The sequence below is a fragment of the Arvicanthis niloticus genome, chromosome 6 (assembly GCF_011762505.2).
Source record: "Arvicanthis niloticus isolate mArvNil1 chromosome 6, mArvNil1.pat.X, whole genome shotgun sequence".
In the NCBI taxonomy this organism is placed as follows: Eukaryota; Metazoa; Chordata; class Mammalia; order Rodentia; family Muridae; genus Arvicanthis; species Arvicanthis niloticus.
This window is the reverse complement of record NC_047663.1, coordinates 61,924,742-61,934,296: the sequence shown is the minus strand read 5'-3', so window position 1 is coordinate 61,934,296 and position 9,555 is coordinate 61,924,742.

Below are 9,555 nucleotides of genomic sequence, written 5' to 3'. Positions count from 1 at the left end.
TGGGCAATACAGTGGAGCTGGCCCTGTTGGAAAGGGAACAGGTGAGCCAGCCCCAAGGGTGTGAGAGTGGGAGGGCTGTCCCAGCCTCTCACAGACTGCAGCACTGGGGAGAGTGGTCTCCAAACCTTGACTGGAAAGCACAGTGGAGCTGGCCCTGATGAAGGCATGCATGAGCCAGCCCCAGGGGATGAGAGCAGGAGAGCTGACCCTGTTTTCTGCTGATTGTGGCACTGGGTGGCCTAGCCTGAGCAGTGCTGGAGAGCTTGCCTTGGTGGTGCGGATAAGAAAGCTGGCAGAATGTCTAGCTCAGCTACTACACAGGCACAGATCCAGGGTTCTGAATTGGCCCACCCCAAAATCTGTATCATCTTTAAATGGTTGGGATGCATGAAAGGGCCAGTCCTGATGCAGGATCTCCATGATACAGGGCAACAACAGGATAACTGGGAGGAGTCCAGATGAGGATCCAATGTTGATGGTATCACAGAAGCCAGAGACCTTGATCCAGACCAGTGACTTGTTGCAGTGTGGACAGAGGGGTATACTGTGGGACACACTGTGACATACTATAGCTTCCACCATGAGATGTTTTCTATGCTTTTTGCTTGTTTTTGTTTGTTGGTGTGTTTTGTCTTGAGGGGGAGGTCGAAAAGGCAAAGGGTGGATCTGAGGGGACAGAGAAGTGAGCATGACTGGGGTGCATGATGTGAAACTCACAACGAATCAATACAAAGGTTTTGTTTTTTAAAGAATAAGATTGCACATGGTGACACACACCTTTAATTCCAGCACCCAGGAGTCAGAAGCAGGTGGATCTCTGTGAGTTCTTGGTCAGCCTGGTCTACAACGTGAGTTCCAGGACTGCCAGGGCGACACAAAGAAACCCTGTCTCAAAAAACAAACAAAAGAAGATGGGTTTCATATACCTGGGCTGGCCTTGAACTCAGTACTCAGTGTAGTGGAGGATAACTTATCTCCTGCTTTTACCTCGCAAGTGCTGGGCTTACACCAATGACAATCCTTCTGACACATCTCTCTTATATGCACCACCACACCTGGTTTTATGCAGTGCTAGGGATTGGACCCAGCGCCCCTTGCATGCTAGGTACTTTCCTAACTGTGCTACACCCATTGTGTTTTGAGACAGTCATGGTGATGTATGTCCATAATTCCAGCACTCATGAGCTGAGATAGGTGGATTAGAAGTTCAAGGTAGGCCTCAGCTACACAGACAGTCCCCCACCTAGTTTGGGGTATATATAGCTACTTTGGAAAAAAAAAATATATATATATATACATACACACATACACACACATACATACATACATACATACATACATACATACATACATACATACATACCTATATATGCTGAGGCTATAGCTTAGTGTAGAACTCTTGTCTACTGTGAGTGGGGTCACTGGGACAAACAAAACAAACTCCATTGTATTTTGGTCAAAATTATTATGGTTGGTTTTAATGTCAACCTGCCACAAATTATAATCACATGAATAGGGGGCCTCATCTGTAGAACTGTCCTGGTTGATGTGGAAAGAGCCACCCTAATTGTGCTTTCTGGTAGCAGCCCAGAGAAAAAGAGTATTTCAGAAGGAAGACCGTCTTGCCTTTTTCTCTCCTGGCCTTCCTTCTTGCTGCTGGGTTGATTTTCCCTGTTAGTTGCTGCTGCTGCTGATTCCTTTGCTAATAGTATGTTGTGTGACAGGCTTTTCTTGGGAAAACCCAACATACACGTCTATTCACCCCAGATTGGGAACCTACTGCAGACCCAACTATGGATATCGCCAAAATCCAACTTGTTGAGCCATTGTGTTATTGGGGTTACTTTCAGGGATATGAGTGAATATGGTTATTTACAGGAGTGGAAATGACTCAAAGACAGTTGCATCACCAATGGTCATTCCAAATGGGTGACATCTCGCTAAAGCTGGAAACCTGGAGTATGCTGTACAGTCTGCAGGCAGCTCAATAGACTGGAGAGTGTCTCTTCCTGGTGCCCCAGATGATCTGCAGCTCTTCCACACAGCTTGGCAGGCCTCTGCTTCTTTCCAGACAGCTTGGTGAATCTTTGCTTCTTCTTTGCAGCTTAGCTTGTCTGAGAGTGACTCTCAGCAGCTTTTACTGCTCATTCTTACAGTTGAGGGGCCTAGTGAATCTGATCACTTTCAGGGACTTCCTGAGGTTTTTTGAGTTGCTTATTTTCTGTTTTATGAAGCTTCCCTGAAGGATGGAGACTTTCTATCTTGAGGCAACTGCTAGTCAACACAGTAGAAACAGTATTTTCTAAGCATTTTTCTTGGAATAAGGACTATAGTTGTCCAGGAGACTTTTTGGCTTCTGGCGACAGGCTGGAACTACTGAGGCTTCCTGCCCTGTGGGCCGAATGACTAGTGAGTATTGCCCATTCCCCTCCCCCAAAGAGACAGTTATTGTGGGATAGTCTAACTGTTGGGCACCTAGCCTCAAGTACCAAGTGTGGGGTTCTTGGTGTTTAAGGTGTGATTTGATCATTGTTACTAAAGGGACTCTAGTCAGCCCAGCATGGCAAACACGGCTCTGGCAGATCTTGCCCTTATTCCTCATTTCCTCTGCCTTTCTAAAAACTGTTAGATTATAACCCTAAAGCTAGCCGCCAAGATCTATTCCCTTATTTGGTCACTTCCTCATCCTAAGGCTGACTACCAAGGTCCAGCTATCAAAATATTGAAGTCCAGCAATCAAAAGCCCCATTTGGGTCACCTAATTACCACGTCCAATGAAAACCAAACACCTTATTCTAACACAGAATTTCCACTTTACCTTTATACACAGTCATTTGCCTATGTGCCACTTATGTCTTCTTTGTTCAGAGGCAGTCAGTGCTCTGCCCCATTCTGGGACAAATGCCCCTTCTCCTTCTCCCTTTCCCCTTCTCCTTCGTCCTCTATCTCCTGCCTTTGTCCCTCTGGGGCAGATAAATCTTTGTAGTCAGAACGTAGTCTTAGGGCGTCCTGAGCTGATACTTTTCCTTTCAGTACTACTTTAAAGTTCACTCGATGAATTCTGCATGCGTATGTATGTATATGGTGCATATGTATAAACACACACACACGCTTGGCTCCTCTCGAGGACCTTGACTAAAACGGAGAAAGGAACTAGACATGGTGCTCTGTGGGCTGCTGGCTGAACCTGTGGTCACAGTTGTATGGTGAGACTTTGCCTAGAGGCAGCCGAGAAGCTTCTGGGAACCTCACTTTCCAGAGGATGCTGAACAAGCTGCTTCTTCTAATTTGCTTCTGTTGTTATAACCACATCCTTGAGTCCAGGTGATTTAAAAAGAATAGAGGTTTATCTGGATCACAGTTCTGGGGTCTAAGGTGCTTGGGAACATGGTGCTAGTAACATCTCCTCAGTGACAGATGGGAATCTTCTCTTCTTCTGCTTCATCTATCTATCTGTCTATCTGTGTATCATCTGTCTGTCTATCTATCTATCTATCTATCTATCTATCTATCTATCTATCTATCTATCGTCTATCCATCTTCAGGCCTATGGATGTCTGTGTACCATGTACATGTCAATGCTGGTCAGAAGAGAGTGGTGGGTCCATTGGAACTAGAGTAACAGATGGTTGTGAGCCTCCATGTGGCTGTTGGGAATTGAACTCAGGTCTTCTGGAAGAATAACCAGTACTCTCAATCCCTGAATTATTGAGACATTTCTCCAGCTGTTTTTTTTGTTGTTGTTGTTTTGTTTTTTTTTTTTGTTTTTTTTTTTTTAATGTGGCGTATGACTCCCAGGCTGGCCTCCAACTAGCTATGTAGCTGACACTGAACTGAATATCTGACTCTTCGGCCTCTGTCTCCCAAGTGTTAAGATTACAGATGTTCAGTTCATCCATAGCTGGTGGCTACTCCCAGTGATTTGTTGCAAGCGAGGTAAAGTACTCTACCAAACAAACTGTGCTTTTGTTGTTGTTAATGAAGAATGGAAAAAAAACTGTATTTTTTAAAAATAAAATTTGAATAACACTCAAGAAGCTAGCCAGGTGTGATGGATAGGCCTATAATCCCAACATTTTATAGGCTGAGGCAGGGAGATCACACATTCAGTCTGTCTGGGTTACACAGTGAGATTTATTTCAAAAAAAAAAAAGGAAAAAAAATAGAAGATGTCTTGTTGATCACAGTCAGCCCAGATGGTGTGTGTGTGTGCTCTCTCGGAACACATGCACGCTCAAAGTTCAAAGTTCAAGGGTATGTTCTCGTGTGGCTTTCTTGGCTCTATCACCTCATGCATGGTAAGGGACATACCAAGTGTGAGAAGCCAGAGAGCATTTCGGAGCCAGGCTTATCATTCTAATAACTCAAGAGCTCAGGGGCTCCATGAGGTCTATCTCAATCTTTTTCAGGGGTACACTTCCATGAAAATGACCACACCAAGCACCAGGATCTAACAGAAGGCTCTGGGGTTACCGCACGAGAACCAAGAGTTTTCCCACAGTGACTCACTGCTTTGCGGCAAGTGGCCGCGAGTCCCCAACTTTTGTGTCTGTCATATGCCTTTTCTGTTTTTGTTCTATTTATGCCTTTCCTCTCTTGTATTTTCTTTCATGATTTTCTACAGTTTCCATTACTGTTTCTTTAAGAAAAGCATCATTTTTCATTTGAGATAACAGATTCCCCTCCTCCTCCCTCCGTCTGTTGAAAAGTGGTTGTAGAGCTCAGGAGTCAGAGGCAAGCAGATTTCTGTGAGTTCAAAACCAGTCTGGTCTACGTAGTGAGTTCTAGAGCAGCCAGGGCTACATAATGAGACACTGTCTCAAGAAAGAAAGAAGGAAAGAAGGAGAGAAAGAAAGAAAAAGAGAAAGAAAGAAAGAAAGAAAAGAAAGAAAGAAAGAAAGAAAGAAAGAAAGAAAGAAAGACAGAAAGAAGTTAGAAGGGGGATGGAGAGATGGTTTGGTGGTTAAGAGCACCTGTTGCTTTTTCAGGGACCTGAATTTGGTCCCCAGAACTTAAGGCAGGAAAGATTTATTTAAACATTTAAATTTTTTATTTATTTTCATTTTATGTGCATGAATGTTTTGCTGTCTGTGCACTACCTCTGTGTGGTACTCTTGGAGGCATTGGAATCCCCACAACTGAAATTACAGAAGGTTGCAAGCTGTCACGTGGCTGCTGAAAACCAGGTCCCCTCTGAGATGGGCGAGGGTTTTTAACTGCTGAACCGTCTCTCCAGCCCTGCGGAGGTTTATTTTAACTCAGGGTTTCAAGGGGATTTCAGTCCCTCATGGTGGAGAAGGCAAGGTGCCTGGAGTAGCTCCATTTATGGAGGTGGGAGTGTGTGGTTGCAGCCTGCTGGAGGAAGAGAGCACCCCTGATCCAGAAAGGAGTTAAACCTTCCAGGCCGAATTGCTCCACCAAGCCAAAAATGTCCCGGGCTCTAGATGTTCTACACCCTCCCGACACAGCGCCACCTGCTGGGGGTCAGGCGGGCGAACACATGAGCTTCTGGCAAGACATTTCACATTCCAAACCTTAACCCCTTTGTCATCTGTGGCTTATTTGATGTACTTGAAAATGTTATTCTAGAAAGGATCCAAATCTGCCTTGGGCCCACAGTGGGGTGGAAGCGCAGGCATATGAATCCAGCCTTGCTGCTTTCGTCTGCTTCTGCTGCTCTGCGGGGCGTGGTCCTCTGAAGGTTGATGAAAATCTTGACACATATCCAACACCGCACACCACAGATTTCTTGTAATTTAACTCGGGCTACCCCGCCGTTCCAAAACAGCAGCTTCCTCTCCACACTGATCACAGACAACCTCCTGCTTCTATCATATATTCATACCCCTCTTAGCTTGTCACAACGGTGGTCCACAGTGGTTAAATAAAGCCTTTGAGGGGGGTTAGCTTGCAAATTCAATTTAGCACTTACGAGGAGGGATCAGAGGTTCAGGGATGTGGATTCCTGCTCGTGTGCAAGCTAGCTAGTGTGTAAGCTAGCTAGTGTGTAAGCCTGCTGGAGGCCGAGAGCAGCCCTAATTCAGAATGGAGTAGCTAGCAGCTTATGAGCAAATCCCACATTCTGTTTAACTCCCCTATGGCATCATCTTAAACTTCTCTAATTGCAGGAGCAGGCCTGCCCTGGGCATCATGTAGCTAGCTGCTCCTAGCCTAAGTCTTTCTTCATGTGTTTAGTAGGTTGTCTTTGTACCAAACGTTAGTGTGAGTTTTACATGTTTGTTGTTGTTGTTTCCCTTGAGTTTATTCGACTCTAAATAACTTGTGGTAGTTTAGCCTTCCATTTCAGGTCACTGTTCAAAGTAAGCTTGGGGCTCAATAAAGGCAGTCTTTTTTTTTTTTTTTTTTTTTTTTCATGTATAACTTACTGCCTCTGTGTGGCTTGTGTTTTCACCAGATATGCAGGAAATCGCTGGGTTCTACTTTATGTCCTGGCAATGTTTGTTGGTTTTGATCTTCTCATATCTGAAATGATTAAGGAAGCATGGTGATTGTTTTCCTGACCAGATGTCATTATCACCAGAGTATCTTTTAAGACATTTGGAACCGTATCACACTTCTTTGGTCTCCCATTCTTTTTTTTTTTTTTTTTTTTTTTTTTTTTTTTTGGTTTTTCGAGACAGGGTTTCTCTGTGTAGTCCTGGCTGTCCTGGAACTCACTCTGTAGACCAGGCTGGCCTCAAACCCAGAAATCTGCCTGCCTCTGCCTCTCAAGTGCTGGGATTAAAGGCGTGCACCACCACCGCCCGGCTGGTCTCCCACTCTTGACCGTTGTCTTACAGAAGAGGCAGTGAGTGGGAGCTGGGCCATCAAGTGGTTGCCATGCTTGGGAGTTGGAGGCACCATTGAGCCTGCAGGCTGGAACGCTGCCTGCTCTCCTGCTCTCCAGGAGTCTCCCGTTTCTGAGTGAACCGCATTCTGAAATGGCTGCAACCAGCTTACAATTGCACTATTCCTCCTCAGAACATTTCTGCTGACTTCCCTAGCTCCACAGACATCTACTAGGATGGCTGGCTTTGTAAATAAGACTGCCAGCTCTGGAACCACAATGCTGGCAAGGAGGCGGAGCAAGTGGGGCCCTCACACCCTACTGTGAAAAGCAAAGGTGATGTTTTCCAAGTCTGGCAATGCCTTAATCAAGTTTGTGCTGCAGTAACAGGGTAGCAGGCCTGAGGTTTTCGATCTTCATACACATAGCAGTGTGTAGAAAGCATGAGAAGGAGGCACAGTTATTTCCTTTGCCTTTAAAACCAGAAGAATAGCTGAGTCAATTGATATTCTATTTCTAAGTTATTTAGAACCTCCATATTGGTTTTTCCAGAGCCTTTAGGGCCAGATCTGCTTAGGCCTTTATCACTTTGAGTGGATTTAAACGTGGTGTGAGATCAGGCAGGATCCAGTTTTATTCTTTGGCATGTAATTATCCAGTTTTCTGGAGACCAATCATTTATTACTTTTTACGTTTTGCAGTACTAGAGATGGAACCCAGGGTCTTAGGCATGCTAGCTAAGGCTCTACCAGCTAGCTGTATCACTCTACCTTCTTCTTAGTTTGAGACAGGGTCCCACTAAGCTGCCCAGGATGGCCTTGAACTTGCAATTTCCCACTTCAGCCTCTCAACCAGCTGGTTATTACTGATTTGTACCACTAGGTCTGGCTGAAGAACATTTGTTGGTGAGATCAACCTTTCCTTTTCACCTTCTTGGTTGTCCTTGTCAAAAATCAGCTGCTCGCATAAACTCAGGTTTATTTTTGCACTTTCTATCTGTTTCTATTGATCTACGTATATGCTTTTATAAAAATGTGGATTTCTGTTACATGCAAACTATAGTGTAGTCAACCTGACTTATAAGAAAAAGCTCTCGGTGCAGAGAGGGGGCTCCCGTCTTCCAGAGTATGGCTGGTCTACTCCTCTTCAGTTTTAGCATTTAGTTCTTGTTGCTTCTGTCCCTGTCTCAGTAGAGTCTCTGAGATGTGGCTCTGCCCTTTCACTTGTAGATTAGTATGAGTGGCTGCCTCCCTCAGGACACTGAGAGAGTACCTCTTGCTCAGAGTTGGCTGGAACCTGTGCCCTTGTCAAACAGTGGTTCTACAGTTCCCAAGGGCAGCAGGGGAGACAGGTCTGTGTGGCCATCAGTTCCCTTGTTCTTCAGGGGTAAAAAGAGCCAACCACTTTGGCTTTTTCCTGGGACACAACCAACTCTCCACCTCAACCTGACAGGTGAGTCCAAAAGTCATGGAGTAAGACTCCTGCCTTTAAAATTAACAGGAGATGGAGGACACTTGGAGCTGCCTGCTGACCACCTCCATGTGAGGAGAAAGAAATTGGAATCTGGGGTTTCAGAGCCTGACCCCGTCCTCAACTCTCCACATACCAGTTCTGCTTACCACTGCTTACTTCCCTCTCTCTGAGGTCCCAGCCCTCACAGAGCTGATCACAGCCTGTGCTAGCCCTGACGTGTCACCTTTTCCTATGGTTTCTAAAGACTTCTTCAGGGAACCCCGGGGAATTCTGGTGTGCAGCCTAGGCTTAGACTCAGAACTCTATTGCTTGGGTTTGGAAAATCCATGCAAATGAATATCTGCTAGTCTGCCTTTGACAGTGATGCAAGCTTGCTCACGTCTTGAAGCCACATCCTTCCTGCCACCAGTGTCACAGTGACCCCTATATATTTATCTCGTTTCCTCTTTATCTGTACTCAAGGCTACTATCTGGGTGAGTATAGTTTCATGGAGCAGTGTGGGTAAAATGTCCAGGGAAGGAATGGGAGGCTATTTTTAATGGCATGATTTATCTTAGTCAATTGACAAAAAATTTCTTTTAGACTTGTCTAATTTTAAAATATTCATGAGATGTTCTGTTTGTCATTGTGTGTGTGGCTTGTGTATGTTGGGGAGGTGTGTGCGTGCATGCGTGTGTGTGTGTGTGTGTGTGTGTGTGCACGCGCACGCACGCACACACAAGAAAAGCAATTATAGCTTCCTAGGACTTCAACAGTATTCACTCAGGGCAGCAGAGGGTGGACTGTCTGTGAGGGAATGTGCTGGAAGCCTAGGAGGCAGCTAATGTAAAGACCGAAGCTACTGTGGCAGGTCTTAGTAGCAGGGCGCAGACGGCTGAAAATTCCTGGGAAAGATTGGGAACTGAGGGGTAAAAAAGCTAGGACGATCTGTGGAGCTGAGGCAGCAGTCAGCAAGAACACTGGAGATGATAGAAAGATGTGAGGTGCTGCAGGAGACCGGGAGAGGAGATGAAAGAATGGATATAAAACAAGGACAGTGAGCTTGGGGCACTTGGCATGTCAACTTGCTGTTACATGAATATCAATTCGGAGGCCGTCACCATCTTCCAGGCCCCTTCCTACACCGTTTATGACTTCAGTCTGAGAAAGCCACTTAGTGTCTCTACTACTCAGCAGACAGAAGCCACACACCTCAGCTGAGAAACTAGGTGAGAAAAATAAATAGAATTAGGGCAGCATCTCGGCCTAGAGGAGCTCTGGCTAAATGTGAACCATGATGCTCGTTATAGGTGAG